The sequence below is a fragment of the Triticum aestivum genome, chromosome 2B (genome assembly GCF_018294505.1).
Source record: "Triticum aestivum cultivar Chinese Spring chromosome 2B, IWGSC CS RefSeq v2.1, whole genome shotgun sequence".
Taxonomy (NCBI): Eukaryota; Viridiplantae; Streptophyta; class Magnoliopsida; order Poales; family Poaceae; genus Triticum; species Triticum aestivum.
Genome location: NC_057798.1, coordinates 801678144 through 801688992, shown reverse-complemented (window position 1 = coordinate 801688992; position 10849 = coordinate 801678144).

Here is a 10849-nt window from a genome sequence, read left to right as displayed (position 1 = left end):
CATCAGCGAGTGAATCCAGGCTGTAGCACTGGGCTAGCAGGACTCCAGTGAACCGGGCTGTAGCGGGCTAACAGGACTCCGGAATTCATCGCGTGACATTTCCCCGAGGGGACAGACACAGGAACGAAGAAGGACACATGCCGGCCAGCCTAAGTGTTCCGGAGCAGTAGCAAGCTACCATGGCTCAGTGGAAACACTAGGAGACATTTCCCGGTAAGAGAGGCTACTAAGGATAAACAACTAGATAGTCAGATCCCACACATACCAAGCATTTCATTAACATACGCACAATATGCCCGATATGTGCAAATACAACATGGCATCACAACATGACTCTACGACTCAAGTATTTATTCAATAGGCTCCGAGGAGCGAGATATTACAAACATGAGTCTCATGACCCAACATTCAGAGCATACAAGTCAAAGCACAAGCGGAAGCTCAACATGTCTGAGTACAGACATCTACAAATGAAAAAGGCTGAGAAGCCTGACTATCTACCAGATCCTGCCGAGGGCACAAGATCGTAGCCGAGGTAACAAGCTAAACGTTGAAGTCCACATGAAACTACTAGCGAGACTGAAGTCTCTCTGCAAAAACATAAATTAAGCAACGTGAGTACAAATGTACCCAGCAAGACTTACATCAGAACTATCTACATATGCATCATTATCAACAAAGGGGATGGTTGGGTTTAACTGCAGCAAGCCAGATTTGACTCGGTGGCTATCCTAAACTACGACTGCAAGTAACTCTTTTGAGGTGGCGCACACGAGTCCACATATTCACCATATCAATATACCACTATGGATCCGCTCCCGTCTCCCTACGAGAACGCCATCCATAGCACTCACGCTTATCTTGCGTATTTTAGAGTATCCACTTTCACTTGTCTATGAACTGTACAGGCAACCCAGAAGTCCTTTACCGCGGACACGGCTATTCGAATAGATCATATTAACCCTGCAGGGGTGTACTGCTTCACACACGCTCTCACCACTTACCGCTGTTTACACGACATGTACTCGGCAACCTTCAACTGGAAGCCCAGCGAGGGTGTCGGCCACGACCTGACTAACCACACAAGTCTCTCGTCCAGGTTTATCGCCTATTCGGGTTCCATCCGCAAGGAGATCCGGCCGGGGTGTCGCTCACGATCCCAAACGATGTGTGCAGGGTTCCCAAGCCCACCATTCGGGTGCCACTTGGTACACCAGGCCACTGTGCCTATTCTGTCCCAAGCCCACCTGTACCGGGTGCCACTTGGTAGACTACTAACACTACCTACAAACACCAGAAACTAGTTGCAACTCCTGGACAGAGATCAAGTTGATTAATAAGCCGAGAGAGCTTGGAGTGCCCGGAGCCCAATGTGTGGTAGTAACTGTTCATGGATCACAAACAGAGAACTCAGTTCCTGAGGACGGCTGCAATGAGACAACCCACCATGTACTCCTACATGGCCTCTCACCGCTACCTTTACCAAATCGTGTTCACACACTTAGCTCTCAACAGTAGGACATGTTCACCACATTCCAATTCATCCCCGATGAATCAGACCTGACTCAACTCTAAGTAGTAGCAGGCATGACAAACAAGCATGAATGAGTAGGCACATCAGGGCTCAAACAACTCCTACTCATGCTAGTGGGTTTCATCTATTTACTGTGGCAATGACAGGTCATGCAGAGGATAAAGGGGTTCAACTACCGCAGCATGTAACAGTTGAATCGGTGTTGTCCTAATGCAGTAAAAGAGAGCAGGAGCGAGAGAGTGGGATTGTATCGGAATGAACAAGGAGGTTTTGCTTGCCTGGCACTTCTGAAGATAATATAGTTTCTTCATCGGTGTCATCGAACTCATCGTCGAAACCACGTCTATCGAGAGGGGACAAACACCGGCAAACAAGGAAGAACACAATCAATGCAATGCACAATATGATGCATGATCATGACATGGCAATATGATGTGGTTTGAGCTAATGCAACTAGCAACCAGATTAAATCAAGTTGGTTTGAATCCAAGATTCAAATTCAAACTCCATATGTGGATATTTAAATGCCATTATATGATTTGTGCTAAACAGCAGCTATAAGTTGTTCTAACAGGCATGGAAATGGTACAGATGGATAGATTGGATTTTTCTGATCATTTTTCATATATAATTTGTTTCATTTGGAGTTACGGTTGATTTTATATGAATTTTAGAAGTTTTGGATATTTTCTGGAATTTCCTGAATTATTTTAAATCCAGAAAATTATTAACTGCGTCAGCCTGACGTCAGCAAGTCAACAGGGTCGACCAGAGTCAAACCTGACGTGTGGGGTTGGTCAACTGCCAAGTCAGCACGGTCAACTCTGGCACGTGGGTCCCGCTGGGTTAATAAACTAATCTTAACCAGGAAAATTAGCCCGCCGAGTTAAACATGCGGGTCTCACTTTCAGTGACCCTAGGGGGGGTTAGTTAGGTGCTAATGACGGTGCCACGTCACCAGCCACCGGAGTTGGACGCCGGTGACCAAACCCAACGGCGGAGGATCGCCGGAGTTGCTCGGAACGGCGCTAACGAGCACCGTTTCGCGCGTGGTTTGCGGCTAGTGCGAGCTGGCGGTGCAGCGCATCTAAAGGAGGCAGCGGGAGGTGCCGGGGTGCAGTGTAGCGGCGGCGGCGACGGGCGGAGCGGCTGCCGGAGTTCGGCCGGTTGCGGGAACGCGGCTGCGGCGCTCGAGAGAGCGATTTGGGGTGCGGGTTGGGTTCCTGGTGAGGTCTGGAGCACCTTCACATGCCCAGGAGCGACGAACACGGCCTCTGGCCACGGCGGCGACATGGTCAGCGGCGGCCGGAGATCGGGCGCGGTGGAAACGGCGGCTACGGCGGCCAAACGTGCACGGGAGCTAGGGGAGAGGAAGAGGAGCACACCGCGAAGCCGGAGGATGTCTCAACAAGCTCGGGGACGCGTCGGAGACGACGAACGGGCGCCGGCGATCTCAGCGACTGAGAGGTTGAAGACGATGGCATTGATGGCGAAGTAGAGCTCCCGGCAATGCGTGGCTCGACGAGGAGGAAGAGGGGGTCGAGGCGAAGCTTTTGGGCACGTTGGAGAATCGAGGGGGAGGCGGCGGCGGCGGCAGCAGCAAGCGGCGGCGACGAGCTCCGCTCGGTGGGAGAGAGAGGGAGCCAGAGGAGGGGATGGGGACGAGAGAGTGAACGAGGGGATTCCAGGGGGTGCGTGGCGTCGTCTTGGAGCTCCGGGGAGGAGCCAGGCAGGCAGGGAGGGAGGAGGTGGCCGGGGCGCGTGCCGGCGCGCGGTGGCCACACGCCCTCCTGCCTACTAGCAGGAGGTTGAAGATGGTGGCGGCTGCAGTGGGCTGGGCCGCTGGAGTTGGGCCAGATGGGCGGCGAGGTGAGCGCCAGGTACTTCTCTCTCTATCTCTCTTTTCCTGTTTTCTATTTTTCTGCAGCTTTGTGGCTTTATTAAAAATACTAAATCAATCCCAAAAATCATGCAACTGCTCATGACCACTGTTAGAAATATATCCTACAGTAAACATTTCAGTTTGGGATTATTTGAGTATTTAAAATATTTTATAGTATTTAAATGCCCAAATGCAAATAAGTAATGATTTAATTCAAAAATCCAGAATGGCCTAAAAATATGTGCATCATTTTTGGCAGAGGTTTTCACCTTTACCAGAAATCGTAAACATTTCCAGAGGGCATTTTGGGTTTATTGAAAAAGATTTTTTTTTACCCTAGTTGAATTCATTAGCTGCTAGGGTTTATCAGCCCCCATTTCAAGTTTCATAAAATTTAAACATGATGCATGGATGCTAAAGCAAAAACAAGCAAGGCCTGAACTGGGGACGTGACAACTCACCCCCACTAAACAAGAATCTCGACCCGAGATTCAAGCGTAGGGTAAGACGATGGGGAACGCAACCTAACACAATCTTCACGATCCAGGTTGCCCTTCATAAGGCCTGAACTGGGGATGTGACAGTTGGGTCTTCAAGCAGGCCGGCAAGTTAAACGCCGAACATAAGGGAAGGGAAACACCAAGCGAAGACGAGGATGAACCTCGCCAGCCGGAAACTAGGGGCCAGAAACAATTCCCACCGGACGTCAAAACGGTAAACATGGTGCACGCAACTCACGCAGAGTTCGTAGCCCCCCAATTTAATCCCTGGGCAACATGCCCGATCACGTTTGATCACAGGAACTACCCGGCCAGTATCCAGCACGGAGAATCGGCTGCCTTGGTGCTCGACCGAATAATTGACGGATACCATCTTACGCGCGTCCTAATGGACGGCGGCAGTAGTCTTAATTTCATATATCAAGACACCATCCGCAGGATGGGGATAGACCCATCCAAATACATCAAAACCACGCCACCTTTAATGGAGTAATTCCACACGTCGTGGCCCATTGTTGGGGCTCCCTCGTGTTAGAAGTAACATTCGGTTCTCGCGACAATTTCAGACGCGAGAACTTACTCTTCAACATCGCTCCCTTCAACAGCGACTATCATGCATTGCTTGGAAGACCGGCCTTCGCTTGCTTTAACACAATACCAAACTACGCCTGCCTTAAACTCAAAATGCCCGGTCCACGCGGCATCATCATGGTCAGCGGAAACACAGAATAGTATGCGGCAGTTCCCGCTGCCGGACTCTAGGCGGCCTCTCCCATCGGAACGCATGAACGGTCGTTAAGACCACGAACATGGTTAGACGAGTCCAATACACCACTTTTCACAATGGCTCGGATAAACCTGAGCCAGGGGAGGTACATGTGTCCCCATAAATAATACGAGGGGCTGCAAACATGTAACACAAGCCCACAATTCGGCTTGCCTCGTTAACAGGCCGGATCTCGAACATTCCTCGAGCATAACTAACTTTTCGCACGTTTTCTTTTTCATTCTTACAGACACTACCAGTGCGACACCCTTTCAGGATACGGCGCAACGGAGACACAGGCGCAGACGTGCAGCAGGGCCCCGCCCACAGGTTTCTCTTTAGATTAAGCCCCTGCGTAAACCTTCTTTACTGTCTCTTGTTGCTCAACGTCCCATGGGTATTTTATACACCTGTACGGGACACTGGCGTTTTAGGCTTTTTTTTGCCACGACAGATCAATGCGCGTACCTGGAATCACAGTGTCAAGGGCATTGTTTAGCCCAATATATTTTATAAAGTCCGAATACCTTCGGGAGTGTTCGGCGTCACGAGTTTGGCCTTATATGCATCAGCTCCGAATCATGTCTTTGGTCAAACGTTGGGTTAGCCCGGCTCCTAGGTTTTCTACCTTACGTTCCGTTCTATCGGCTAAGGTGGCCAAAGGAGAACTACTGCAATTGTGCCCTGGTTATTCCGGATGAGCACCTCAGTAGAGAAAGCCGAAAACTGACTATCATGATATAGCGAGAGACTGGTCAACCACTCGAGGAGTCATAGGAATCTAGAGGATTCCTCCGCATTAATGAAGGACCGGTCTACCGGTCAAGTACGCACACCGTATCCGGATGCACGCGGAAGTACCAGGGGCTATATAGTAGCCCCACCTTTCAACTCCTATGGCTAAGCGAAAGTGTTACAGCTATATAGTCTGGTTGCCTGGTTCGATGTGCGATCACCTCCTTAATGGACCAAGACGTTGGATCAAGTGTGTTTCTGCCTATCTTCTCGAACACCCCCGCATTACACATGGGGGCTAAAGCCGACGACTGCTAACGTTCATGCTATATGAATACATAAACAGCCACACAGGAGACATTATAATACTTTCAGGAAAAAGTATAAAACACAGCCTCCATAATTAAACACATAATTGTTCATAACTAATAAGTTCGTCATTCCAACATGACATTCTTGGAACACTAAGACTCTATTCTACGGGCACCTTCTATGACCTGCTCAAAGTAGTGCTCAGCTGGGCCTTGGCTTCTGGCCGGACCCCGGGTTGCAATGCGGGTGGCTTCCATATCCGCCTGTACGTTTTCACGCGGGCAAGAGCCATCCACGCACCCTCTATGCACGTCGATCTCTTCATGGCATCGATCTGCGCCCTGGCGCCAAATAATCATTGCACCAGACCAAAGTAACTATCCAACTTCGGCTCCTTCAGCCACAAATGGTCTATTACATACCTCATTGCAAGGCCGGACAACCTATGGAGCTCGGCTATGGCGGCAATCTTCTCACTCAAGGGCAAGGAGCGTGCTGGAGCATTAAATTGCGACTAGAACAGTTTCTCCATTTTGTTATCCTCATGATCCTTGAATAACTTGGTCGCGTCAGCCGCACTCTTCGTCAAGTCCGCATACTCATCTGCGGCGCTCCATAGCTTATCCAACGGAGCATACTTTGGATCTAAAAACTTCATCCGCAACACATAAGGACTTCCGTCCGCGATTTCTCCGGCTTGTCGAAGTTCCTCCCGTGCATCTCTAATCTGAGAACGCATCTCTTTAGCCGAATCCATCGCCTTCTTCAGGTCGACTGCCTTTATTTGATTCTCTTTTCCGAGAACCTCATACCGGCCGGCGGCGTCCCTCAGCTCCACAGCCATCTCAGCTATCTTCTCCTCGCTTCGGAGACGAGCGGCCTGTTCGACTCTTAATTCTTCGGCTGCCTTTAGAGCAGCCGCATTTCTAATCCGGGCTTGTTCCTTGGCTAGAGCAAGCTCCGCCCTCAGGGACTCAACGGCAGCAGCACCACCTGCAACTACATAACACCACATTAGTATTTCAAACCTTATTGCAAAAATAGATGTGGATATAGGAAAGCATACTCTACGACTCCTCGAATCGCTTGTTAACAAGCGCGACGTCGGCCTCCACAACGTCAATCTGCCGCCTCAATTCGGCGCATTCAGCGGTCTGGTCTATTGCCGAACCCTTAGCAACCTGCAAATCAACACAGGTGCGATCATAATTTGGGAGTGTGATCCTCTGTTTTCTGCCATTGACTGGCATCCGTAGTCTCAGGGGATACTATCTATACAGAGCGCATATATCGCATGCGGTTCAACTAAAAATTGCGGCTTACCTCAAAGCCTTTGAGCAGGCTCCTAAAAGCTTCGTTTAAACCGCTTGTGGCAGAGGAGATTTTCTCCAACACCGTACCCATTAGGGTACGATGACCCTCCAAGATATCAGCTGGCTCCTGGAGGCCCGTCAGCGTGTTCGACCGGACTCCGGACTCTCCCGGACCCTTTTCGTTGTCCGCCATGGGAGCCGAACGCGCTGGGCTCGGGGCGGCTGAAGTGTTAGCTTCCGGACCCATCGGATCCGGACTCCTCCATGAAGATACCTCAGGGTCGCCCGCCCCACGGGGTGGAGAGGCTGGTGGGGTTTCACTCTCCATCATCTCCGGAAGAAGATCCCCCGAGGACGAACCCTGTTGAGACGAACTACTGGCCGGACAACAAAAATAGGTCCTGGTTATTACTCTCAGAGGAAGAAGCAATAAGATCCTTGCTTAATTAAACTTAATTATTTTCCCTTGTTTAGGCGCCCCCGTCTCCAAATCTTCGGAGGCGGCCCTTTTCTTCCCGCGGGGGGAGGAAACCTCAGAATCGCCTCCCCGATTCTCCTCCTCTGTGGAAGCGCTGATTCCCCTGGTTCAGATGCGCAGTGTGTGAGCCCCACTCTTGGCCTCCCCGCTTTCCCCTTCAGCTTTCTCTGGTGGCACTCGACGAAGTGTCCGTTTGAGAATCCCGGCAATTGCCGGGCCGGGCGAACCTTCGGGAAGAGGGGCCGGACACCTGATCCTCTCCGCCTTTCTAAGCCAATCCTAGTTGCGGACAGTGTTTAGAACAATGCTATGCCAACTATAAGCAAGGTGTTCGGTTATGGGGTTACTTACTTGGGTATCGAGGCGATTGCAGCTCAGGCCCGCATCCTCGGTGGTGTCCGGACACTTTATTCGTGGTCCGAAGAACAACTTATACATCCCTTCCGGTGTCATACTGAAGAAGTGTTGAGTGGACCTTCTGGATTGAATTCCCACATCCGGAGAGGCCGGCGTTTGCACGGCAGGATCCGCCGAACTAGCATTACTTGGATTATTTTGACAAGACTAATGTTCCTCTCTAGGAGATCCTGAATGTGGCTTTGAAGCATTGGTACATCGTCCGCAGGCCCCCAGTTTAGTCCCACATTGGCCCATGATGCCAGTTGAGGTGGAGGGCCCGAGCGGAAGGCAGGCGCCGCCACCCACTTTGAGCCTCGGGGAGCTGTGACATAGAACCACCTCCGTTGCCATAAATCAGATACCTCCGGGAAGGACCCTTCGGGCCACAGGGCATCAGCGTTCCTGCTTATTATGGCACCTATGCACTCTGCGTGTCGCTCCTCAATTATCTTCGGCTTCACATCGAAAGTCTTGAGCCATAAGCCGAAGTGGGGGGCAATGTGAAGGAAGGCTTCACACACAATGATAAATGACGAGATGTGGAGGATGGAATCCGGAGCTAGATCGTGGAAATCTAGCCCGTAGTAGTGCATGAGCCCCCTCGCAAAGGGATCGAGAGTGAGACCTAAGCCCCGGAGGAAGTGGGAGACAAATACGATGCTCTCGTTGGTCTCGGGAGTGGGGATAACCTGTTCGGGAGCAGGAAGCCTGTGCTTGACATCGGCGGTCAAATAGCCAGCCTCCCTGAGCTTCGCAATATCCTCTTCTGTGACAAAGGAGGCCATCCATTGGCCTTGATGGTCAGATTCGGACATGATCAAAGATCCAGGGTGCTTAAGGTCGGGCTTTGTGTGTTGGAACTCAGGGCGCGAGATGTGCGAGGGTGGAGATAGAGGGATAGGCCTAGGCTCCTTTATAAAGGGGAAAAATATCAAGCGTCCCTGAACGTGGTCGTTCGGGACTTGCCTAAAAACACGGGGTCATGCCAACAGGCACGGTTGGATTACCCATACCCGTATTGATGAGAATCCCGCAATAAGGGGAACACTATCTCTGCTCTGACAGGACGTGCCAAGGAAACCGCCTCGTGGTGTGTGCGGTAGCAAGTTGTAAGAATGGTTCGAATAAAAACCGGACCATGGCGTGATGTCACTTTTCGAAGAATTGTCAGCAGATTAGATTCGTGGATTATTATTATTCTCTCTACGGTGGTATATGGAATGTTATCTTGCAGAGCTGGACACGGTCCTTGTGTTCGGAATTTATCTTGGAGTATTCGGAGATGGAACCCGCCTCGCAATGCCGAATACAATCTACGCGCCGGACTCATCGTCATTGAAGCCTGGTTCAGGGGCTACTGAGGGAGTCCTAGATAAGGGGGTATCCGGACAGCCGGACTATATACTTTGGCCGGGCTGTTGGACTATGAAGATACAAGATAGAAGACTTCGTCCCGTGTCCGGATGGGACTCTCCTTGGCATGGAAGGCAAGCTTGGCGATCCGATGTAGATATCCTCCTCTGTAAACCGACTCTGTGTAACCCTAGCCCCCTCCGATGTCTATATAAACCGGAGGGTTGTCCATAGGACTCACAATCATCATTATCATCAACAATCATACCATAGGCTAGCTTCTAGGGTTTAGCCTTTCTGATCTCGTGGTAGATCAACTCTTGTAATACTCATATCATCAAGATCAATCAAGCAGGAAGTAGGGTATTACCTCCATCGAGAGGGCCCGAACCTGGGTAAACATCGTGTCCCCAGTCTCCTATTACCATTAGCCCTAGATGCACAGTCCGGGACCCCCTACCCGAGATCTGCCGGTTTTGACACCGACAGTCTTGTCTCGCCCGATTCTCTTTTAGACACCTGTTTGGCATTTCTTTTCAAGACCTCACGTGGCGTCACTTGAGTTCTCGGGCGGTCCTATCTTGCCCGATTCTCTTTTAGACACCCATTTGGCATTTCTCTTGGAATTCTTCGGGTGGTCCAACACCCGACGTTCCATTTCATTTTTTTTGATTTACTAATAACATGACTTATTTTCTATATGAATATTTGTCATGCCATCCTTTAATACTGAGTTAGCACATGCATGTAATTTTAATTCATCATGAGCATATGCATCCGGTATTTCTTTTGTTCTTGATGTTTGTGAGTACATTCAAACGTACTCACTAGCTTGTCCCTGGCTATTGTCTTGGCCAGATCATGACTCAGAAAGGAGCACTGCGACGACACCCCAACCTAGGATTCGGAGATAGCAGCCATGTGAGATAGGAGTTATCCAGGTCAGCTATTCCCGTGGGAATGGAGTTCCATCAACGTTGGAGATCCATGAGTCGCTTCCATCATCTGCCACTAGAAATCATTGTTGTACTCAATGGACCTATAAGGTCATGTACTCAAATCCTTGTAATTGCTTGGAATTCTGTATCAAGGAAATATCAACCAGCCACAGTAATCCTGGGGCTGGTGGTGACATAAGGGTCATTTGCTGGGAATTTATGTCCCGGAAAACCAGCCCCGACAAGGGGATGTTCCACCACGGCCCTATATCGCGAGCTGACGTCCGTACTCGCATAGGCATGCAACATCTAGACCTCACGCCGTTCAAGAAGCTAGGGTCCATCCTTGATGATATGGAAGGATGGAACTTCTAGTGATTTACGAGCCAATGATGATGATATGTGTCGGTTGAACTTGTATACTTTCTGTAGCAATGAAACTTTGTGATGTCCACGGTCCCTGCCGAACTTGTGTAATGCTACTTTGTTAGTTTGCGTACGATGACCTGCGTACCTTTGGTTAATTAGTTTGCGTACTGTATGTTGCATCTAGTTGCTAACCCTTTCTTTTTCGTATTGCTCTAGTATATTTTGTTGCATATGATTGTACATCCTTTTCATGAAGATGCATCTCTAACA